The following is a 24915-nucleotide window of genomic DNA, read 5'->3' on the forward strand; positions in this document are numbered from 1 at the left end:
GAGGTGAAAAATTGAAGCTTTCCCTTCCAAATGTGTGGAAACAAGGATGTTTTCACTTTACCAAGATGCTCCGTGACGTGTTTTTCCCCTCCCAACCAACATTTGATTGAAAGCACCACTTTCTTGCAGGAAGTTTCCATTTTGAGAAAACCACCTTTCCTGTCAATAAAACTGTTCCTGCTGAGGATTTCCAAGCAGCGTGCAAATCCACGGGGACGGTCAAGTGCTGGGAATAACAAAGTCGGCATGGCAGAGGCACATGTGGTCACAAACCTGCGTCCCCGGGCCGGACCGTGGGCTGGAAAGGGATGGGTCCGCCCAGCCCTGCTGGCACTGGAGAGCCCAGTACAGCAACCGGCAGCACCCGGAGCAGCCTTGGGATGCACGGCTGAAAGGGATGCTCTCCCGGCTGCAGGAAATTATTCACCTCTAGATTGGACATGGCAAGTTCTGCCATGAAAGCGGATGATTTTTCTTGCTTTCGTCCTGGATCAGCTCCCTTCCCAGAGCAGGTTCCCTCCCTGCAGCATTTTGGTGGGGGTGAGGGAATTGCAGAAGAGCGGCTGTAACTCTGTGCAGGCAGCGCGGGATCCGTTGCAGCGAGGAGGAGGTCGGTCACCCCCTCATCTTCTGCCCCCAGCCCCAAGGAAGCAGGATCCAGGCAAGGCTCGCTGGAGCCACCTTCCTGCATCCCTGCCTTGCTCCCTGCCCGGCTCCAGCCATGTTGCACCGACAAGGAAAAAACCATAAGTAGGTCAGAGCCCCATTTGTCAGTTATTTTGCACCGGGTGGAGTGACTGGAACCGGCAGCTTAATGGATGGATCTCACTTGTGAAATTACCCAGCACAAAAACATGTCTACCTGCAGGGCACAGAGGCTTGGTCACACTAGGAGGAGAGGAGATTTGATTCTGTCACCAGCGAAGAATGGAAGAAATGTTCTCCTCTTCCTCCCTCCTGTTTTCCCCCATCTCTGTGGGCAGGGCCGTGTGCTGGCCCGTGGAGAGCTCGCTGGCTGTATTTCTCCTCCCTGGCCGTGCCGTAAGGAAACAAGAGACCAGCCTGGCTCACCCAGGAATGGATTGAGCCTTTTATTATGCTGGGCTGGAGGCTGGATTTACAGCCAAGCCCAGGGATGCTCTCTCTAGATCCAATCTGCATCTATTCAGAGAGAGAAAACGTGGGGGGTGACAGTTCATTTGGTAATTTCTTCCTCTTTTTAACAACTGAAAATGGATAGAGGAAAGGAACGTGTCTGGGGGAGCAGCTTTACTCTCTGCATAAAGTCTTAATAAATAATCTTTCGTAATGCATCGGCTTTATAAACTTCTCCTTGCTCTTGGCAAATGCTCCCAAGGTAGCATGCAGCACGTGGGCTCGTTGCAATGATAAATAAAGCCAGCCCATCGTCGAGGTTTTCCCACCCCGGCAGCCCCCGGGGAGTCCCAGCCGCCGCCAGTGGCGGCGGCTGGGACTCCCCGGGGGCTGCCGGGGTGGGAAAACCTCTCCCGTGACACCGAGAGAGATGCTGCCATGCCTTGACATCACCTAAGCTACTGCAACCGCTGTTACGTGCTGCTGCAAACACCAGTTCCCGGTACAGCCGATGCAACGGGTGTCTCCAGGGAAATGGGGTCTCCCGCATCCCTTGCACTGCATATCCCCCGTTCTCATCCCAAGCTCTAACTCGACGCCCACGTGCTGAGAAGGGTGCTGAGAAGAGGAACGAAACGCATCCTCGGGTGGGCTTGGAAAGACCCCGTGGATGGAAAGTGAGAACGTCGGGAAAGAATTGTAGCGTCTTATTAGTAAAGGCCATCTGAGCCTCTAATTAAAATTTGCCTAATGACCTGGCTGCTTTGTCATTTTCACTATCAGAGACATTAATTTAAAGTGACGGGTACTTAGGCAAAGACAAAATTAATTTCTCCTTTAAAAAAAAATTAAAGGGGCAGAGCGTGGATTCGGCCGTGCCCCCGCCTGCCGTCCCACCGCGGGAGGAGCTCAACGCCCGCAGCGCAGTGGGGCACGTCCTGGCGAAGATGGGAAGAGGAGGAGGAATGCGCCACACAGATCAAACGTTTCTTACCCTTAATCCCTGCTGGAAAGGGCCTCAGATGATGGGATCGTACTTCCACGGAGCCAGAGGGCTCCAGTTTGGGCAGGGTTGTCCCAGCGTTGCCAGCGAGTGTTATGTCCTGCAAAACGCACACAGACACCAGCGATCAAGTCTGGGTTTTCCTCGGGGTGGAGGGGAAAAAGATCCACTGTTCTTCCCCAAACCCTATTCCTATTCTCCACCTTTTCCCTGCAAACAGGACATCTGATGTTCTTCAGCTGCAGTCCCGTATCCTCAGCAGACGCCCTGCCCCATCCCCGGAGCCACCCGCCCTTCTCTCCCCGTCACCACCCCTCATTTTCAACAAGTCCGCTTCAAACACTCAAACCCATCTCAGCAAATCTGCTTCCACTTCCCCAGGTCACTCAAAAGCAGGAGGAATATACCCAGAAAACAACGTATCGCTCTCCCAGCAGTCCCCGTTTACCATCCACAAGCAGCTCCTGGGTGCTCCCCAGGGACACGGATCCGTCCCCACGTGCGTCCCCCCGCACCGCCAGCCCTGCCTCTGCCCATGCTCCCACCTGAGCAGCGAAGATCTCTGAAGATCTCATGCCTTTGCTGTGTCCCAGCCCAAGGGACGGCGATGCCGAGCCGCTCCCCGGCCACCTCCTGCCTCTCGCAGCGGCCAGGCCAAGGCCGGTGTGCGCAGCCTGGGAAATTACGGCTGCAGTATTCCTCCCCATCCCTCTCTCTTCGTTAAATCAGAGGCTGTGGTGGATTTAGTGTTCAGCGTCGGTAGTCCATACCTCATCGTTCATGCCACATTGATTCTCAATTCCAGCCCTGTAGGTTATTTAATTGGGCAGATATCCCTTCAATTTTCTCCTCCAGCGATATTATTGATGGCTGAAGTCTATCCATTTCTTTGCACGGGGCTTCAAAAGGAGCCTGTTAACAATTATAACAATAGTCAAACACTTTGCTTTCGATTGTACTTCACAGCCCCAAATCTCAAACAATCCATTAAGCCCATCTTGGAGGTATTAATTGTCCCAGGTTCAGTCCAGAGATAGCTTGCGCTGCCCTTCAGGCTGAAATCATTACTCTTCCTTCTCCATTTCCCTCCACCAAGTGCTTTTTGAGTTGTGAGCCAGACCGGAGGACTGTGCCCTCATGTAAATCTTCTAGCAGGAGCTCACAGCACGGTGCCGCGGGGGTCAGCCGGTGGCCCCGGTCCCCAACTCGCCTAAATCACCCCCGCACCGTGCGCCCGAGCCCGGGACCGGCCGCCGGAGCAGGTGCCGGGATGGGTGTGCGGGTAAATCAAGCCCTCACTTTCCAAGCCCTGTGAGCCTGCGCTGACCATGGGAATCGACAGGCCAAACACCCCCGGTAAATCCCCAGTGGGGCACTGGGCCACGGCTGGAGGCGGTGAAGAGAAAGAGCGACGTGTCCCAGTTAAGGCAGCAGAGACCCAGGACGGTCTGTCTGCCTCCTGTCCTCCCTCCCAGCTCCCTTCCTCACCGATGTCTAGCTGAAGTGTTGCAATGGGAATAATTTTTCCTGGGCATCCTGTATCCCCAGACTACAGCGATCTGCTGGGATGGGAGAGACCCGGGCTCAAATCCCCCTGACTCTGCTGTGTGGGAAGGAGACCAAAACCCTCCTCCTCGGGCAGAGATGGAGCCAGGCTCTTGGGGAAGAGGGCCACCAGGAGGAAATTCTGCTCCTGGAGCAACTCTGCTACTCCCCCAGCTTCCTCCAGAAGGATCCCAAAACCCAACCAGTGGTTTTTCTAGCCTGGGGAGTAGAAAATCTCTCCTCTAGGCTGATTTGCAAGGTGTGTTATTTGGAACTTGTTTTATTTTGTGCATGGATAAAAGCTAGATTGGTTTCAACTTCGTTTGCACATGAGCTGGTCATGCTAAAGAAAAGGTAGCTCCCTTTTCCCAGCGAGTTCCCAGAGCTGCTGAGGTCCTCTCCTGGCACTGGGAGCACCCAGGTGCCTCCCGAGGGGCCTCACTCTCCTGCAATGCCGCTGTGCCGGTCCTTTGCTATCCGGTGGAAGGGCCAGATTTGCAAGGAGCAAACTGCGGTGAATCACTTTGACACCTTTGTTTCACCTCTCCAACATCCAGTGTCGTACAGGGGAGGAAAAGTTTTATTTCAAGCTTTATCCTTTTTTCTTAATTTTTGATGGATGTAGTCTCAACCTTTATACCATCTGAAAATGAATATTTTACTATAGTATAAAAGCTGAAATTACATTAATTAATTATATTTAAATATTATACTGAATATTTAATTTGCAGGGTGGAATAGCCAGTGTCGGAAGGGAACGTTTTGGCCGTGCCTGTGCTGGGCAGACCCCAGCAAATGTGATCCGTAGGTGCAATTCCCCGTCAGCCCCCATTTCATTCATGCTTTTCCTCCTCCTTTCTGCGTTTTCATACGGAAGGCTGGAGAACAACAGGTCCGTGGCTCCCTGGGGCTCCTGCACCGAGCTTTCACCCCGGCAGCTCTCACGCAGCCATCTCAAGTCCCACAGACCTGTTTTCTCAACAACACGATGCCCCCGCGGCCGCATCCAGCCTCAGCACCGCAACGGAGCGGCCGTCGTGGCGGAAAAACGCGCGCCTCTGCGAGCGGGGCTCCACGGGGAACACTCCTATTGCTGCCGCTAATTACTCTGGGGCTGCTGGCCATGCACTGTCTCATTAATTACCCGCAGGTCACAGCAGCGATTCTTCCCGTACGAAAGCTGCACCGGTAATTTCATGTTTCAAATGAACTCCGGGAGCACCCTGCCAGTCATTCTTTGCAGAAGAATAGAGTATAATATCTATAATTAAACGCAACGGGGATGGGCTAACAAGAGCACGCCGAGGAGCTGAGCAGAGATGGCTGCTCCGTTCGGACACCCGGAGGGATTCCCTTCACCGCCGGGGTTTTGGGGAGCGAGCGAGGAGGTTTGCTGGTGCAAACCGAGATGGGAGCCACCACCGCGGGGGCAAAACAAGGCGATGCTCAGAACGACACCAGCTTTGGTAGGGTGTCCCAGCATAAATGCATCTGAAACGCCCCACACCGCATGGTTAGTGGGTGCAGGGAGGGGACAGAGGGCTGCAAGAGCAAGGGGATGGTGGTGGCCAGGGGCCACCATGTCTCTCCTGCACACCAGCCCCATCTGTTGCTCCTCCAAATGCATCTGACACACCTGCCCGAGGTGCTGGTTCGGGCACCATCATCGGCCTCACGCTGCCCTCCAGCCCCTGCTGAGAGCTGGAGCCGAGGATGGGGGCGGCGAGCGAGGAAGGTCTGCGCTGAGGAGGAGGAGGAGGACAGGGAGCCCGGGACCGCAGTAACCTCAAGGTGACTCGAGACGGAGGTGTTTTTACAAGGGAGCACAGCGTGAGACGCTCGTACGCCATCTGCTCCCGACTGCCCTGCATTCAGTGAGCCAGCGCGTTGCTCTCTTTCTTATACGCTAAAAATACTCCCTCTAAAAAAAAAAATAGAACAAAGAAAAAGAAAGAAGACGGGGAAATGAGAGGAGTGTAAACAGAGACTCCATGGAGACCAGAGGCCTCATCGTGCTCTTCCCGCTGCATCAGGCCCCTTCCCCCCATTTGCTCCATCTCTGTCTTACATTTTAGGGCAGAAACATGCTATTACTGGTTTTCCTTAGCTCTGGAAGCAGGCACATGCATGCACACACGCATGCACACACCCCCCCCATACACGTTGGGTGTCCATGTTGTTATTTAACGGAGCCGAGAGAGTCGAGCCACCCCTCTCGCTCCTCTCATCAGTGGCAAAGCGGAGGAGGAGGAGAAGGAGGTCAGAGGGGAGGGGATGGAGAGTGGGGGGCTGGTTTATAGACGGAGCCCCCCGGGGAGGGATGGGTTCAGCTGCCTCTGGCAGCCGCTCTACAGTGGGAGCCCTGGCATCAGACCTGTGGCCACCTCCATCCCTGCCAGATCCCTGCCTTCCCTGGGGATCCCACCAACAAGCCATGATCTTCCCAGCAGCAGATCCCCAAACTTGGATGATTTTGCCTCAAATGTGACCAACAGCCCCTGCAAACCCTTTTGGGACCACACGGACAGCCATAGGGTCAGGCAGTAGGCTAGGACTCAGGCACCCAGGTCCTCGCCTGTCTTTTGCCACGAACCCAAGAGGACCCGGGACAAGCTGCTTTTTCCCCTCTGAGTCTTCTGCCCTCCCCGTCCCGTGCTGATTTACAGCCTGAGCTCTCCAAAGCAACGCTGGCCTTTCGCAGGGCCGATGTGCAGCACAGGGTCCCAATACCTGGGCCCACCGCAGGCCACCACCTCGCTCCCGGCAAGTGGGTGCCCGCGGCTGGGCAGGCTGAGAAAATCCCATTTGCAAGGAGGCGCAGAAGAGCTCTAAGCGATGGAAATCCTCCTTCCTTGGGCAGAGAGAGAGGAAAGGGAAAGAAAGATGAAAAAAAGCTCTTTCCGGGGAAATTAAATTGGACTTCAAATTTACAGGGTCTTCATTTTGTTCTGGTGATAATGAATTAAGCTCTTGCTGGCAGTTATATTGCTGCAGAAATAAGTACCAGTTAAAAGCACTTTTGGAAACTATGACTTTCATTTTAAAGCTGCCACAATTTACATTTAATCCATTCATTAATTCATTTATTTATGCTGCTCAGGTACACACCTCGCATCTCTCCTTTCCCAGGATTCACTGAAACGCCATTTTTAACCCAAAACCAGTTTTCACACGGACCCAGGGGCCGGACACATTTCCCTGTGAGCGTTTTGCTCAGCATCACGCAGGGCCCTCCAGGAGCTCTGGCTTGGAAGGCCTCAACCAAACCTCCCTCCTTCCCGGGACGAAGACACATGCAGATGTAAAAGACGTACGGTGGGCTCAGCAGTGAGCACCTCTGACAGCCGTGGGCAAGAAGCCACATCTATCCGGCCTCCTAACAGCACTCCGGATCAGATGATCCGGAAAATGGCTCTTGCCTTTGCCAGCAGCAGGAAAAACCCGGTGACCCTGTATTAATGGTTTGGCTCCCTCTCGCTAAGGATCTCCCTGCTGACACGGAGCAAGCCCGTGCGTCCGTGGCCATGGAGCGCTTTGGGCTGGAGGAACCAGACAGGAGTTTCCAGTAACCATAAAAACAGGCAACCAAAATCCTCCTGCCTCCGAGGAGCACCCACGGGCAGTGCCCGCTGCCACCCCACCAGCGAGGGTTGCTCCCCCCGACCCTGCTCCCTGATGGCCTTGCAAGCACAGTGTTGAACGGGAGCCAAGACCTGGAGGTGAACGGCCCATTACCCTGATTAACCGGAGGGACAGAAAACGCTGTGGATTGCAATAATTTTACCTCTGCCGGGTGCCCCTGGCCCCAGCTCGCACGTGAATCCAGCCCCCACCTCCCTTCCCACGCACGCCTCTCGCTTTCCACAGCGCCTCGCACAGCCGCACCGCCGATGCTTCACTTCTTCCTGCACCTCAGCTCCTCCAAAAGCGCCTCTGATACAGGTTTCTGCTCCACAGCACGTGTGCACAGAGGGTTTAGCAGGGTCAAGAAACCAAACCCAACTCTTCTATCACCAAAAGATCCTACCTCCTTCCCCTGGGCAGGCTGAGCTGCAGTGGTGCGTTGCAAGGATTTGCTCCCAGCCTGGGCATGCACGGACAGGCTGCCACGCGCAGCCCCCGCATCTCGCTAGACGGACGCAGAGAGCAGAAGCAAGATCAGAGCCCGGTGACGGTGCTCTGCAGAGGGAACGTTGTCTCCTGCCAGCACCGTGTATCTGCTCTTCGCCTGCAGCATCTCCGGAGCTCCTGCAGCACGGCCTCGGGCTGGGATTTTGAACCCAGAGCTTCGGGGAGGTTCAAATCCAGCCCGCGTGCTGCAGGATCTCACATCACGCCTGCCGAGTCCTGCGCGTGTAAAAGCTCTGTAATTCCTCCTTGGTCCGAGAGCAGGCAGCCAGCACGCTCCATCGCTGCAGACTGCGCACCGGGAGGGACCCGGCCGAGCCTGGGGGCAGCAGGGGCTCTGCCTGCCCACGGCGAAAGATGCAGAAGAGGGGGGGGGGGGAAAAAAAGAGACTGGCTCAACAAAAAGGCCCGCACAGCCCCTCCGTGCCAGGGGCTGATGCTGCAGGGCCAGTACATCCCCATGCCCCTTCCAGGAGAGGTGAACGGCGTTTCTGCAGGAGATTCTTGCTCCGCTCTGCAGCGAACATGGCTCCATCTCCCAAGGACATGGCTACTGGTTTGTTTTTGGCAGCCCCCATCCCATTTCCACTTGCCTCTGGCGTGGCTTTGCGAGGCGGCTGCTCCTCGGCGGGTGCCTTGACGCAGACGCCAGCTCCATTAGAGGCCGCGGAGCCACCGTGCTCCCGCCAGCAATAGGATCCCAAACGCTCCCGTAATTTATATGGCAGTTTTCATTACTTCCCTTCTCTAAAGACTTGTTCAATAAATTACCAGTTTATGAATTCCAAAGTGCTCTGCGCAGCCCTGAACAAAAGGGAAGGGAAAAAAAATACTGCCCAGACCAGCTCTAATGGCAGAGCTTTTCATCCTGGAAAGAAAGCCATTACTAAAATGATATCCCCTCTCCCCACGTGGATAACATTGCTTTCATGAGCCAGAGGATAGCAACACCCTCGCTATTACTGTAGTGCCCCGAAGCACCAACTAAGCTCAGGGCATGGGAGCCCCTCATTACCCAAAGTGCCACATAGGCATTGCACAAAGACCTTCCTTGAAGAGCTGAGCCACCCAAGAGCACGGGAGGTGCAGGGAAGGTCTTAAGAAAAGGTTAAGCAGGGAGAAAAGCCCTATTTCCTAGCACTTTGGTCTAGCCACCAACTGATGGCTTTGCCCACTCCCGTGGGCTGGATTTCCTTTAGCAGCATTATTCGTGTTCATGGGACACCCTGTCCTTCCCCTGGCACTGCTGGAACTGCAACAGTGGAGGGCGTCCCTCAGATCAACCCCCACATAGTGCAAGGTTTGCGCCTTGCTGTCCCCATCTCAGAGCAGCAGAGACACCGCAGAGGGACCTGGCAGGTCCCTTAAATCACATCTGGGAACTGCAAGTGGTAGAGGGAGAGAGGAGAAGAAGAAACAGGGGCTGATGCATTCGTCGGAAGAACACGACAAGTCAGAGGACGACAGCAAGGGAGTGGGAAAGCTGCTGGCTGGGTGAGATGGATGGTGGCAGGGTGGAGGTGGCTTGCTGGAGATGCCGAGATGGGACTTTGGCCAGAGTTGCCCTTTTTAGCCCCATCCCTACCTCTGCCTCCAGCCTCGATTTTCCCCCAGGCTCAAAAGCAGCTCCTGGGGTGCCGAGCCAGGCTCAGGCACCACAACGCGGGCAGGCAGGAGGCTCCATGGGTGGATGTTATGGATGCTGTCCTCCCGCACAGCAGCCAGGAGCGGGGAGGGAAGGTGGGCGAGCTGCCGAGCAGAGAGAAAGCCCCCGCAGTGCTGCCTCCGGAGCCTTTCCACTCTGCTGGGCAGCAAACGGTGGGAACAAAAAATAAAAAAAAAAAAGAAATCAATAACCACCACCCATTGTGTCTCCATCTGCCATTGATTTATGGCCCTGCTGAAAAGCCTTGTTGTCCACAATTATTGGGCAGTCAGCTCCTATTTGCCACGATTTTCTCGCCCCTCCTTTCCACCCGCCTCCCCGGCGGACCCCATCCTGCCATGTGCTGGCACGCAGGGCTCTGACGGCTCCCGGGGTGCTCGGTGGCTGGGTCCCAGCTGTGTCCAGTCCCATGGTGGGACAGTCAGGCTCAGGTCTGATCCTCCAAGGGCCTGGGATGGCAGCTGGAGTGCAGAAGTAGGAGCAGGGATGCAGGCGTCTTGCACACAGAGCAGCAAGGGGGAAAAGAGCAGTGAGGTGGACTGCAAGTAAAGCCAACCAGAAAATTACATTTTGCCCTGAGCTGCTGAAAATTCAGCTTTATCTCACAAGAAACCAAAAGCTGAGCAGATGATGATTCCTTTCTAGCCTTCTTGACAACCTTCCCAGCTCGACTTTGCTCTCTTGGCCATTTCTATCATATGCCGCACTGACCCAGGAGGTCAGATTGATCCAGTCAACCAAGCCTTGCAAGAGCAAAAGCCTGCTGGATGGGTTCCCCGAGATACGCGTTTCACTATTCCAGTATTTCCTTGGGGGGAAAAAAGGCTGTGTCAGAAAATAACCAAGTGTCCTAAGAGTCCCAGACCAGAGCAGCCTGGTGCCTCCATCTGCAGAGCCCAGCCCAGCCACCTCCACCACCCCGCACTGAACCGGGGGCACCTCTGTTGGATTAAAGAGCGCTGCCTAATTCCAGTCCCACGCCTGGGCTGTGCCCGCTGGCCTCCTGCCCACCTCCAGCTCCCTCACGCTCTGGTTGAGATAAAGGGCCCTGAAAATTGAGGAATGGACATTGCCTCCCCAAGGCCAGGCTCAGCTTTGGCAAGGGGACCCTGCACAAGCAGACAGGCCTTGGATGGGGAGATGCGGGGTAGCTCAGCTCAGGGCAAGTCCCAAGGACCTTTAGCTGTTGGTTGCTCACATGCCATGGCCACTGGGTTGCAGTGCAATGCAAGCAGCGATGGTCTTCTCCAAAGACCCGTTGGAGACCAATGCTATGGAGGAGACGCACGTAGGGGATAGGTGAATAACCCAAAGGGGTCAGGGGAAGGAAAAAGTGGTTTGAAGAAGCAGGTTAGGGTAATCCTCCTTATAGGAACTGCTGGGAATATGGGGACCAAGCTGTGACCTCTTCATGCAGCAAACCTCCCCTTTGGGAGATGAAGCAGCAGTTCTTGCCGGGGCACTTCAATCATTTACCCTGTGGAAACCACTTCAATAGCTCTGGTCTATAGGGGAGTCAGGAAAGCAAAGGCTGCTTGCAGCCACATAGCAGACAAAGCTGGATGTGAGAGCTGGCAGGTTTATGTTCACCTGAACCTGAGGCAACGATTACTTAGACTTAGTTTTGGTGAGAGAGGGAGATATTATGGAAGGGCTGATTGCAGAAATGAGGCCCAAATCTAATACTTCCACCTAAATCAACTTGTGATTAAGTGAATGAACAAACGAAAATAAGCCTGCAACTGAGGACCTTTATTTCAAGCAGGGCAGACAGAGAGAAACAAAAGGAATTGGCTAGTGAAGTCAGCTGGAGAGAGGTCATGGACACAAATATGCAGGATGCCTGGAACTGCATAAAGTCCAAAGGTGTTAGAGCTGCAAGAAATCCCAAGCAGGAGGAAGAGAAACTAAAAATAAAAGCTTGCAAAGAAGAGCTTGCAAGGTAATGGGCTGAGCAGTCACTCGAAGAAAGGTGGTAGGAAGAAGCAGGGACCCTGCACAGATTGGAAGAGAGAAGTCCTGGAATGGAGGTCATGGAGGCCACCAAGTTTTCAACAAAAGTGGAAATTGCATCAAGTCAGACCTTGCAAAAAAGGTATTGAAACAAATAGCTAGTTATAGAACCTCAGAACCTTTCTGGCTTGAAGAGAGAAAGAACAAGTGTTGTTATGTGAGGAGAATAGGGAAAAGATTAAAGGATAACTCAGGGCACATTCCAGCACTACTTGACCTCAGTTTTCAACAGGGTGAGGTTGCCCATGGAGGTAAGAGACATATGAGGATGCAAAACAGGGAAGCGGGAGACAGGAGCGAGCAATTCCCTGGAGTAGTGAAGAAGAGGCACACGGGAAAGCATTTCTGCTGGCAATTATTTTTATTACATCAAGATAAAGTATTATTGGTTTGGCGTACAGCACATGTGGGGGCTGTATTTAAATACAAGACACAAGCCCATTAATCTGATCTCGTAGAGGATGAGGCTTCACAGCAGATTCAGACAGCAAGGCTAATTGAAAGTAAGTAAACAACGTTAGGAGGGTTTAGCAAGGGGAGATCACACCAGACTAAGTGGATTACCACATCCAGGATCAGCTGTTCTCATCCACCTGGACAAAACTAAAGCACCTGAAGATGAAGACTACAGGAATACACAGCAGAAACATTGCATGGGCTGGGACAGAGAAAAGACAGGGAGGTAGTAACAGCGAGGCAGAAAAGATGAGAAACATCACCAGCCTGACGTCAGACATCGCATCTCGAAGGTGGCTTCAGAACATCTGCAGAGGGGAACCACCCCATGGCCACGGCAGCACCAGAGGACCATTGCCTCCATGTAGAAATCCTCCTTTTTATCTGATCATTAAAATAAAATTCTCTTAATCTGCCTAAGGCATACAGTGAGACCAAGCCTGCTTAGCACTTTGAACAGAGCCCTCGTTCCCCAGGGGAACTTTCAGATGAGATTGGTTGCAAAATAGGAAGACAAGATATTGTACTGCAAGGTTTGAGTACCCTGGAAGTGGAATGAAATTGTAGCATAACAGCGTGCCATGTAAGGCCAGGTACTTGGATTGAAATTATTCTCTGCATTTTTGGCAGTCCCTCAGAAAGAGGGCTTGGTTGATCTAAGGAGGATTATGAGACAATTCTGCCACACGGCTGTGAATGAGACTGACGTAGTCTGGATACACAAAGGGGAGAAGCACATCCCACTTGTAGGGTAAGGAGTAATGCTGCTGTGGGGAAGAGACACAACCTGGGATCTGGCCACCAACGTTCAGGAGAGAGGGAGACCATGAGGAGGGAGCCTGTGTTAGCAAAACAAAAGTCAAGAGAGAATATCAGTCAGCTATAAATACATCAGGGTCTAAATACACAGAAGGGAGAAAAAGCTGTTGAAGCCAGAAGACAATGTTGGCATGAGGACAAATGGGCATAAACTGGCTGCGAATAACTGTAGAAGGAAATGTCCAACTGTTCCCCTGATCCAGCTTTGGCACTGCGATCGCAGAGGCTTTGTCTGAGGAGCCAGCCCACGAAGGGGGCTGGGAGATATCATGTCCATGACAGCAGAGGACCAAAATAGATGTCCCAGGCTCCTCTGCAGCCTCATTGCTCAGGAGCTCTTATCTACAGGAGGTGCCAGCTGTCTGGGGTTTTTTCTATAACACACCCTGGTCTCCTCTGGGAGGAGGAGGACCTGTTACCATTTAATACTGGAAGTCTTGTCCACAGATGTTCTGCATGGAAAACCTAACCAGATCATCTGCTTTCTGGGGAGATGTGTGCGCTTTTGTCTAGGGAAAGAAGAGTGAGAAGATGGGACAGGCAGGGTAGGGGTCAGCAGCCACCCAGGGTTAGGGCAGCAGATGCTCTCCCCAAAGCAAAGGGGCAGCAGGAACAGTTGGCTGTCATGCAAAACCCCCGGTCCCCCTCTGGCATACGGGCCCTAAGCTCCCAGCCCTGATCCAGCAAACAAGCTGCCATGCACACTTGTACCTCCAGTCCCTGACGTTCCTAATGGGATTAGAAGGGTAAACCCAGCATCTCCCGGACCAGAAAGAGTGGAGACTGCTCTTGAGCAAGGCTGAATACTCCTGGCATGGGGCATAAGCACAAGTTTGTCCTTCCTCTCCTGCTCTAACCCTCACCACCCATTTGGGACCTCATCTTTCCTTGCACCTGCTCCAACCCGATCCCCACAGAGCCCCACTGCCAACAGCCCTGCTCCAAAATGGATTTCATGGTCTAAGAAAAGCTGTCTCCAGAGCAGCCAAAAAGTCGCCGAAGCACCAGAAATGCTGAGCAATTCTGGATGGTGCCCTATGCCCAGGGTTACCCGGTGGTGGAGGCTGCCAAGGAGCATGTCCACAGCTGACACAGCACTCTAGAAATAGGGTGCTGCCACTGAGATTTCAGCCAACTGGAAGGAGAACAAGTCTGGGGGTGTTTCATCCCCCGGGGGTGTTTCATCCCCCATCTGGGGATGTTTCTCCCCAGGCACTGTGCACGCACTGGCCAGAGCAGGGGGGACACTGTGTGCCAAGCAGGCCAGTAACTGTGAATGAGACACGTTGGCATCAGGAGATGGGGAAGCCTGAGCAGTCTGCGCTCAGCAAAGCGGGCAGCGATCAAACACGGCCTGCCTCACAGGCTCACGCAGTCCTCTCCCTGCCCGACTTCTGCCGTCTTAGCCTTCAGTGGCTCCCTGCTACACGTTCAGAGGCACCCAATAATGTTTGGTCAAGCACTGAGCCTTCAAGGTGGCTTTCTTGAACTCCCCTTGCACAGGTCTGATGGTCCACTGAGGCCACCTGCTTCTCACTTCCCCATGTGCACCCACCTGCACCTCTGCCCCCTCCCCATGCCCACGGAGGAGCGAGCCCCTGCACCCTCTGCATCCCCGCAGGCCCGCGTGAAGCTTTTGGGCCGGGGTGCAGCTCCGTGAAAAGCAGCATTTGCTCCGCTTCTACCCCCCGTCCGCGCTCCTGCTCCATCACTATGGAAACCCAGCGGTGGGAGACAGGTTGCTTGGCAACGCGAACACCCGGCTGGACCACGCTGCTGACCCCAGGTACAGGGACCCTGGAGGGGGTTTGGTGCTCCCAGCAACGCTCCCCGCCATGGAGGGGCTGAAGCGAGGAGGGGATGGTAGGAGAGCAGTCCCAGCCCCTGGGAGGTGACTCCCAGCCTCCACTGGTGCTGCGGTGGCATCTCTCCAGGGATGCCCCGTCCACCCAGGAACGGCACTGATCCCTCCCAGGCCTGGGAGCTGCTCCTCCCGTGGGCAGTGGGGAGGGGTTGCATCAATGCACAGTCAGGTAGTGACTTCAACAGCCCCCCAAAGCAACCCTGCTGATGCTTCAGGTTGAGTTTGCTTCCCAGGCAGCTAGAGACAGGGTGTACTACAGCCCTCCCTCTGCCTCCTCCTTCCCTGGTCTCAGGAGTACAGCCCTCCTCCCCCAGTCCTCATGTCCGCTAGGCACAGAAAAGTTTTCCCTGAGAAAATGCAGGGCCCTGGAAGAACCAAGCAGTGAGCAACCCCATTAAAGCTGATAAAGAAGGCAATTGCAAGATGCATATCCTTCAGCACACAGCCTAATCTCGACCAGATGAAATACAAGAAGGAAGATCACTGAGGTAAGAGAAGTTAGCATTTGCAAAAGCGGTCTGAAGAACTAGACTATCCAAGATTGCCAAGAGAACAGATAAAAGCAGTCATTACAACCTGCCAGCGTGTGTGATAAAAACAAAGATACGGCCAGCAGATTGAGACACATACACACAGAGAAAACCACCTGCAGCCTCTAGCAAAGGCTCTGCAATAGGTGTGGGTTGCATCATACAAAGTTAGATGACAGCCAGGGATATCGCCCGAAGTAGGACAGAAAAAGTAATTTTGCATGAACATGCACAAAGGTACAGGGTGTACAGGGCATGCAGCTGCAGAACTTAGCAACATTGACTCTGAGGCCCTTTTGTCTCTGGTACAAGGCAAAAGAATACAAATAAATAAGAAAGGAGGGCGATAAAGCATGCATAACTCTTCCTAGGATCAGCAGAAATGCAGGGAAACGCAGAGCTGACAAAGTGGGCTCAAGCAAAACTGCATCTCAAACAGAACATGGAGGGAAAAAGAGGAGCTGCCATCACAGGCAGCAGGAGATGAAAGCAGGGTTAAATGCTGGTGACCAGGGGATGGGAGGTTTGATATGGCAGCAAGCACACCAGCACAACCAAAACACTGTGTCAGCAAGTTTCAGGGTCACTCGAGAGGACTGAAACCCTGATGGCAGCAGGGAAACCATAAAGACACATCTTGCAGTGGAAGAAAATCAGAGGCTGATTGGAGGCATAGGGTAGCTAAATAATCCAAACAAGAAGTCAGCTGAAGCCACCTCATTTCTGACCCAGCAACATGACTGCCAAGGAGCAGGCATGGCCAGCACACGGGGGACCTGCGGCACACAGGGACCCAGTGGGTGCACGGGAGCTGGTCGGGACCCCTGGCACTGCCCTACGGCCAAGGGCATCCCACAGCACCCTGCACTGTCAAGGCTGAGCTGCAGCAGCTCACGATGGCCACAGAATCCACAAGTCACTGGAACTGGGATGTTTCCTCCAGCTACCAAAAGGCTGGCTCTGCTGGGCTAGCCTGGGGGCTGCCAGAGAGAAGAAGCTGCTATTGCACGCCACGGACTGCTGAGCATTTCCAAGTTTGCTGGAACGAGGAGGAATTACTGGCCAGACAACTGGCAAGCTCGTCCCAGCTCTGGCCCTTCCCCAAGCTCCTTCTTCCACCGGAGCAGAAGGCACATTTCAGCTGCCTGCCCTCACCCGACATCTCTGCGCAGCCTGGAGCTGCTCTTGGCCGACCTCACCCTGGCTGCACGCACAGATGTGAAATCAGAGATCGCCGCCCCCGGGGAAGCGTCCCTGGCATCTCCAGCTTCCCCCTTGCCAAGTCTGCCGCAGCTGATCTTAAAAGCTGCAAGATGATCGCAGGCCTGGTGCAGAAACTCTTGGAGCAGAGGTGTCTGTCTCTGAGCAATTGGAGGAGGGGAGATGGCAGATGCGTGCTCCAACTCTGCAGCGAGTTACACAGAGACTTCTTCGGAGAAAGCAATCGGGATGAATTGCACAACCCAAGCGACAGGCTCCCCTGGCCGTGAGGGACAGTGGAACAAAGGGGAAAAAAGGATCGACCCCAGAGCCTGGGCTGGTATGGAACAGAGGAGGAAAGAAGGAGCAAGGCCAAGCACGACACAGCTGAGAGTGTTGGGAGTTATAAAACACCAGCAGAGACTTTCAGCGTGACGCGGTACGGCAGAGAGGTTATCACCCCTTAAAATGAAAGCAGAAATAGATAGGATTGAGATGGCCACATAAGCATGAAGCACCAGAGAGAAGAGCTGAGACCCTCTGCTCATCTGTAACCATCCAGGAGGGCCAGCCCACAGCAGACAGATGAACTGCTCCGACACAGAGGAAACCATGACCTGTGCACAGCTGATTATTACCATCATTTTTTCCCCCAAATGACTTCAACCGGAGCTCGTGCTAGCCAGCACCGCGATGAGTCACATCATGACATTGCTCTCCAGGCACAACATTACTGATGAACTAATTCCGGTGAGAGGACACCAGTGCAGAAGACACATAGCGCAGAGCAGCTGTATTACTTACAGGCACTGGACCAGCTCCAACAGACCAGCTAACGGCCGGGCAGCGATGAACCAAGGCAGGTAAACACACCAGTTCTGCAGATCCAGTCAGTGAAGGCCCTGGCAGGGGTGTTAGCGCTGCCAGCTACAAGCCACCAGCAAAACCAAGTTGCTGCATGGAAAACCAGAGAGCTCCCCGGAGGAGCTTTGCCCAGGAGGCTCCCCTCCTGCGCTAGCTGGGCAGCTGCGGGCACGCAGAGCGAACCAGCGGAACAGGCTACATCAGGCACAACAGGCAAGGAAAGGGGAGCAGCAACAGTTGCCACTTCATAGCATTTTTTTCCCCAAAAAGCCACCCTATTAAGCCCTGGTGGGATGAGAAACGTTAGCTAAGGGAGCGGGGCAGCTTTCCCGGTGCCAGCAGAGATGCCCAGCTCTACCAACACAGCCGTGAAGGCAGGATCAGGCAGGCGGGTCCCCAGCAGGTTCACATCCACAGCCCGCGGCACAGGAGCACGTCTCACCCCAAAGAATAAATTTTAAGAGGCTCAAGGATACACAACCACAATATCACAATATTTTAAAAGACATGAGAAGGCAGCATCCCCCCAGGTGAGTACAGCAGTTTAAATAAAGCAGCTCTGGATGCCAGGCTGGGAGAGGTTAACCGGATTCCCCAGTGTCAACCCCATCCCAGTTGGCTTAGATCAGCTTTTTGGGGACTGTGTCCAGGGGAGCACGGAGGGACCTTGATCCAATTCAAGCACAGTGGGTGAGTGGCAGCGTGGGAATACCGCACTCGGAAAGGTCTTCAGGGAACCTGGTATAAAGGGTCACCAGTGGGTGGGGTTTTTTGGGGGAAGAGCTGCTCATATTTTATTTATTTGCTTCAGAAAAAGTTTTTTTTTTTTGTGGAGGTAAGTGGCTAATTGAGTTCAGGTTCTTCAGCTAATGAAGAAATGAGCTGAATAATTAATTATTTGAAGATAAATTATTCATGGCCAGTTGTAATTCCAGTGTGGGAGCAGGGGGCTCGGAGTGATATTTAGTTATTTTCATCTAAAAAAAGAATTATGCATGTAAGCACCCCACCCAGCCCCCCCGAATCACAGCTGTGATGAGAGATGGGTGACTCAGGGGGGGACCAGCCTCTTTGCATCCCCAGGGGAAGCAGAACAGCTTGTTTCAATGATTAGTCACCTTCCAGTATAAAGTGTTATCCGAAGTGAGCTGGCACTGGACCCGTATATCGCCTTGGGCCCGTACAGGGATGCTGATGGAGCAAAGTTTCTGCAGCCACATCAGGGCTGTCCCCTGGGCCAGCCTTCCTCCTGAAGCCACCCCAAAAAAATCCCCTAAATCCCTCATTTACACATGGCACAAGGGAGAACCAGCCAACCCGCTCCGTCCCTCCCGTCCTCACCTCTCACTTTTCACACCTTGCTCCAGGCCTGACCTCGCAGCTTGCCGGAACAACTCACTTGACCCACTTCCACACTGGATAACATGCCATTAGCCACAATGATAACGACAGTTATTACAGATAATGCTCATTGCAGCCAACGGACAGGCTTATCATGGAACCCCCCGCAGCTGGGACCCAGGGCACCAACCAGTTAGACGGGGGTCAGCTGGGACCCCAGCGGTCCTCTGCTTGCTCGGGGTTGAGAGGAGCCCCTGGGGCAGGTGTCTGTGCTGACGGCAGAGCCCTTTGATCCCTCACCATTTTAAAGGATGATCTTTTGCCCTGTGCATGTACATATAAATAAACTGGCTTTTCTTGGTTGCCAGTAGCTTGTAACAGTAGCTTTGTGTGGCCCTGTCGGATTGAACAGTGGGGTTGTTTAATCCCATTGCTGCCACTGGGGCCTCTTCAGCTCGATTTTTGCCCCCCCTCACCAAGCCTCCTTCACAGCACACCAGCAATTTTACCTTTTTCCTCATCAAGTTATTAAATGACATTGAACCAAGAAAAGAATCCATGGGAGATCCCGATGGAAGCAAACATTCATTGATTCCTCCATTAATACCTGCATTTTGAAAGCCATCAGTCACCCACCCAGCAAATAAGGACCCTTTTAATTCTCCACAATACACCTGAAGGAAACAAAAGGCCATATGGTACTAAGCTAAAGGTCTTGAAGACATCTTAATACCCCCAAATCTTAATGCCCTATAGCCAGGCACATGCCTCCAGACCAGAGACCTGCCATAAAGACCCCACTTCAGTTTGACCTACCCTTCACCAAGCCATGCTGACTTGCAAAGGTATTTCCAGTGCCCGCTCCTTCACCAGTAACATTTCTAATGGATTTTCCCATGACTTTGCCTCAGGGTGACCCAATTTCTTCCCCAAGACTTGCAATAACACTGGGATCCCCCCAGCCCCCAGGGAATCTCCCAGCTTTTGAAGATCTGGGTGGAAGAAGCAGCAATTTGGTGAACTGCCTGGCTGCCTACTTTAGGGCTCCACGGTCAGGTTGACAAACATCAGATGCTCTCCAGGCTGCCGCACAGCCTCCTGCGTTAGGAACAGCGGGTTTTATATGCCAGCCACAGCACTGTCTGTGGTAAATACATCCTCCTTTCTTCTGTATTTGAAGTATCTATGGAGCATTCCTACCTTTTCCACTCTGCTATTTACAATTTTACCATCTGTCTCTAACAACAGAGCCATTTTTGACACGGAAATAAATTCCCCGCTCTATTTAAGTGCTTTCTTATTGTCTTTGACCCTTCTGGTCATTCATAGTCCATTACTTTCTTTGATTTCTTCCAACTGCTACCTGTATTTTTAGGTAACGCATTCCTTTTTTTAGCATTCACCAACACATTTATTTGTCCATTTTCTCCCTTCTCCCTACACCTGTGCACCATTGAGGATGCAACAAAAAAACCAAAAAGCCCAGTTTCACAACACTTGGAGTATAACACATTGCTTACCGCCTTGTCCTGCCATCCTGGCAGACCCCCACAGTAGGCAGGGGCTGTAATCACATTACATTCACTCCTACTTCAGGCAACCATGAGTTTTCTTTTTATTCCCCCCCCGCCCCCAGCCAGCAGTGAATGTTCCTCTGTCAGTGGGGATGAGGTTTGTTAGCAGGTTGGGCTGCAGTGGGCACAGGCGCTGCGCTATGAAATCATCCGTTATTTCAGTTCGGTTGGGGGCTGTTTTGTTCTTCAAGACACAAAGTGTTCCCGAAGTCGCCCCTTTTTCTACCCCCGACTCTTGAATCATCTCCCTAAAGCTCACAAACAGATGGTTCAGCAGTTTGTCCTGTTTGCCAGTAAAACCACACAGAGTTTAAGCAGACTCTCACCCTTTCCCCAACTTTTTAGATCCTCGGGCTCCTGCAGGTCAGCATCATCCGTGCCTCTGCGCACCTACCAAGGTCTTGCCCCTTGCCACCACTCCCTCCAGCTTTGCTGCCACAGGAGGGCTTTTAGCCCTTCCTTTTAACACACTGATAACCACAGGAGACATTCAGCCCATTCTAACCCAGCAGCACTTCTCATGGCCACACATGAAGGGCTACCTTGGTCCTCACATTTCAGCAAACTGAAGTTCTCCTTAGATGCCTCTTTTCTGTTTGAGTCCAGACCTTGAGAAAGGCTTATATATCTGCATATCAACAGCCCCGCTTAGTATAAACTCCTCCTTTAGTTAACTCAGAGGTTAATACTTCTGCAAGATGGAGGCCAAGAGACCAGCATGTCAGCATGGTCAGAGAAGCAGCAGGCTGGAACTAGGACCTACGGCAGGGAGGAGTGATAAGGTGCAGGACCCACAAAGAGGACTGTCACACTACTTGCTCTCCAACACCGCCCTGCAGAGGTGTGTGCCCACAGCGCTTGTTCAAGCCCCACATGTATCCCCCATCCTGAGGGCCACAGGTCCACTCCTCCACCATTACAGCTCTAGCCCTGCTCTTGGGGGACCCCACAGCCCTTTTGGCCCCCATTTCCCTGCCATGGGGCCAGGGAGTTTGCAGGTGGGGGTGCAGGAAATCTGAGAGACTGTGTCAGCCGGGTTGGAAGATGCAAACACATCCAAAGTGGGTCAGGCCATGTGCACCAAGCCCTGGGCAGCTGCCACTAATGAGGTCTATGCGTGACATCTTCATGTCTCCCATAATGTCCCCCAAGCCTCTCTGCTTGATAAAAGTTCTTATCTGGGTGACCCTACACTCTTCCTAATCTATTTTCTCTGGGGACATTCAGTGATATCCCTTAACCACACAGCAGATAAGAGCAGTTGCTTAGTTAGAAACTGCCCAAGGACTCCCAGGGTCTGGAGACAGAGAAGAGCTGAGGTTTTGCATGGCTGCATCACGCAGGCATCTGCGGATCACCAAGAAGCCGCCCATGCTCCTGACCCAGCCGATACAAACCCCACACAGATGGGGCACACAAGAGCTGGTCTATGAGGACCATGACAAAGAGTTTCCTTGCAGAAAGCAAAGTGAGAAGCATCTAACAGTTAACGCTCCCACCTCTCATTACGGAGGCTGTGAGAGCTGGAGAGCAGCCACACATGCAGGAGACATCCCAGGCAGGGATCTGAGATGGGCAAGCGGGCAAAGGAAAGCCAGGGCTGGCAGGAGGCAGAACCGGAGAGAAAGGAGACAGTGGTGAGCGACAAGGGGCGGCAGCAGTGGCGCAGGGCTGGCGGGGAAGGCAAGCGGCAGCATCCTGTAACGGATGCGGGCTCACGCTGTAGCGGCACTCCAGCAGCAAGGGCCAGCGACAAATTAAACATCACCCAGCTCCCCAGGAAGGGGCTGTCAGCACCAGCCACTGAACCGTTACTGCACTGAAAGCGCTTCACAGAAGGAGGGGAAAGAAAAGAGCACTGCTGGAGATGGAAGTGTGCAACGCTTGTGCTTGCCCCTGCCAGCCCTCCTGGAGGGGATGAACGCACCCCGGTCCAGCTCCCTCACCCCCACAGCACAAGGGATGGGATGCTCTGGGACTGGTCCCTCCATACCAGGAAAGGAGGGATAGCATGAGCAAGATACCTGTTTCACTTTCCTCCATGCAGTTATATTTATTTAATGCTTAGATACCTTAAATACCTTTTCTAGCAGGAGACAGTTAAACTTCTTAACCCCTCAGATGCAACAGGAGCAGCTGAGCTACCAATGAAGTACCTGAATATCCCATCATTTCCTAAGCAGCTCACTCCCAATCCCAAAAGCACTTTCAGATAAAGGAGGCCCAGAGGCTTTCCAAAGGTCTCAAGAAAGCTGGGATGGAGCAGAGCATGCATTGGGCTCCTCCAGTTTCAAGCCGAGGGCTTTGAGCTCTGGACAGCCCTTCTGGGGCTTCTGGATGTGAAAGCCACCAGTGACCCCACCAGGCCACTCGGGTACTGCAGTGCCTGCACATGCCACCTCCCTCCCTGCCCCAGTGGCATGCTTAACCAAGAGAAGAAGAAAGTTAGTAGTTTTGGTGAGGCTTTTTTTTTTGTCCTTTAAGTGATTGAAGTACCAGCTGAGAAAGAGGCACTTGAAAGCAACTCGAGTCTGGTTAAAGCTGGTTATCCATCTCGATTTGCATAATGATTATGCAAATGGAGGTTTGCATAATGTTGCTATGATCTACAATCACTTTAGGGTTTTATTGCATGAAAAGACCACAGAGAAGATATTGAACAGCTGTCCAACCCCCTGACCGCGGCTTGGACACCACCGGGCACATGTGCCAGAGATGCTGATATTTCCCCTTCTCACCCACAATTTTTTGTCCCCCGCAGGGGCTGAGCCTGACTTGCAGCCGCCCTTGGGTGATTTCAGTCTGAAGGAGACACAGGGCTGCAACTCGCTTCTTCGCATTAATTCCTCAACCGAAACCGCAGGCGATTTTCTGGCTGCCTTGTTGCGCATAGCCTGCGCTAAAGCTGCGAGCTCTTCCGCTCTCCCTTTTACGAGCCCGCCAGGGAAAGTGATGCCAGGCAGATCCAGCCAAACCCTGGAAGAGGAGACCTCAGACTCAAGAACAGGTCTCCCCCCCCCACCCATCCATCAGCCAGCTGTAGCAGATTTGAATCAGGTGTTTGGGGCAATTAAACTGATCCCCACAGAACTGCAGGGAATGTCCTCCAGAACTGCTACCCATCACCCCCGTCCCGCAGCAGCACCCAAATTTAGGCAGGTCCAGACGCACTCCTTACCTGGTAGGACAGAGCTGGCTCCTGGGGCACCTCCTAAATCCTCCATACACCTTCCACATGCTGACCACCACAGGCTCCAGCACATCACACCCAGCACTGGGCTCTCTGCAAGGAACATCACACAGCTTTTTCAGTGGGGTGGCTCTGGCAGGAGCAAGCGCCGAAGCCACCCGTGGGGTAAAGGCTCCCCTACGGCACGAGATGCAGCTTTTCCCAGAGGCAGGAGCATTGCAGCAGCAGATACCCCACAGCAGCCACCCTAGAGAAACCCAATTAAACAAAATTGCCCCCAAGCTACCCTAAATCAGTGAAGGCAAGGTTAAAAAAATCAAACAAACCCACCCCAGAACACAAAAAGCTCTGCAAACCTTTCCTATCCAGAAGGCCAGGAGCAGAGCCACACCACCCAGGACCTCCCCTGGCCACCACCCAGGCTTTTATACCTGCCCCCCCACCCAGCAGCCATTGCTGGGAAGGTGGGTCATCTGGCTGATTGACAGCTGCTAGAGCCAATGGGCTCCCTTCCCTGGCACTGGACTGTATTATCTCTGCAGCCCTTGTGCCATCCTTGTAGTGGTGCTGGTGGCTGAGGGTGCCTTGGAGCATGTCACCAAGAGCTGTTCTCCATCCATTAGTGTCCCAGTCTAACGCAAAACCATTTGAAGGACGAGGTGAGGCCTAGATTTATCCAGACCTTTGTCCTGCCGCATTTCGCAAGAGGTCCCAGTGCTAAGTCTGCTGTTGGGTCAATCTGTGGTGGCTCCATGGGACATGGAGCCCTCATGGTCATCATCATGGTGGTGATGATGGTGCTTGCTGGCACCGGCTTTGCAGCGCTGTCACTGGTCCCACTGCCCTATCACTGGTTGGGCTGAGGCCAAAGCTTCCTTCTGCGAGCTGGGGGGTGCAAAACATGGCCAGGCTGGAAGGGTGGGCTTCCTTCTCCTCCCTCTGTGATTGGCAGCACACAGCCCTCATGAAGCCCAGAAGAAGAAGGGATCACCAAGCGCTGCCGTTTACATCAAGCAAAAGGTTGGATGTGACCCTGCAGCCTCGCTTATGTTACAGTCGCACCCGTGCAAACGCTTCTTGCCCGTCCCCATTTTTTGGACAGCAGCATCCGGCCGCGGTGCCACGGCTGCGGGCACGAGTGCCACCTTCCCCGCTGTGTCCTCGCTCCAGCACCAGAGCTAGGAGTGGTTTTATCTCCTCATATCTCAAGGTTACAAAAACTACAGCAAAGGCAGGGGAATGGTAGGCAGCATCCTGGAAAGAAACCAAAAAAAATGGCAAAAAAAAGCGCAGCTCTTTAGTGATCAATCTGAAATCACTGGGATACAAACAAAAGCGCAACGTGAATTGGCTCTGCTCTGCCTCGGCCTGAGCGGGACCTTCCCGGAAAGGCTCAGCACCGCGTACTGAGCAACAACGCCTTCTCGAGAGAAGCTGTGCAAGGGGAAAAAGGGAGGCTGATGGGCTCTCAGGGTCCCTCCCTGCCTCAGGCTTTCCTGCGGGAGATACATATGGATATAAACAACACGGATCAAAAAGAGGAGCGGCGAGGAAAAGCTCCCCAGCTCTGGATTAGATCTGTGAATCCCAACTCTAGTGAAAACTTAGTGGTTCAAACTAAGTGGAG

General features: G+C 53.3%; 1 protein-coding gene and 1 long non-coding RNA gene across 4 annotated transcripts in view; both read right to left on the reverse strand.

Moving 5' to 3' along the window:
• The window catches only part of MRPS17 (mitochondrial ribosomal protein S17), a 322974-nt gene that overhangs the window by 170655 nt on the left and 127404 nt on the right, over nt 1–24915 (reverse strand). The window lies entirely within an intron of this gene.
• On the reverse strand, nt 1553–23687 carry LOC142090747 (uncharacterized). 3 transcript variants are annotated; one of them, XR_012676631.1, is made up of 5 exons: nt 23645–23687; nt 23277–23381; nt 5280–5562; nt 2869–3010; nt 1553–2198 (listed from the first exon to the last, which is right to left on the reverse strand). It is a non-coding gene; the product is annotated as an uncharacterized LOC142090747 (long non-coding RNA). The 3 variants fall into 3 exon arrangements; XR_012676632.1 differs by lacking the exon at nt 5280–5562; XR_012676630.1 differs by lacking the exons at nt 23277–23381; nt 23645–23687 and having other exon boundaries at nt 5280–5852.

Source organism: Calonectris borealis, chromosome 19, assembly GCF_964195595.1.
Source record: "Calonectris borealis chromosome 19, bCalBor7.hap1.2, whole genome shotgun sequence".
NCBI lineage: Eukaryota > Metazoa > Chordata > Aves > Procellariiformes > Procellariidae > Calonectris > Calonectris borealis.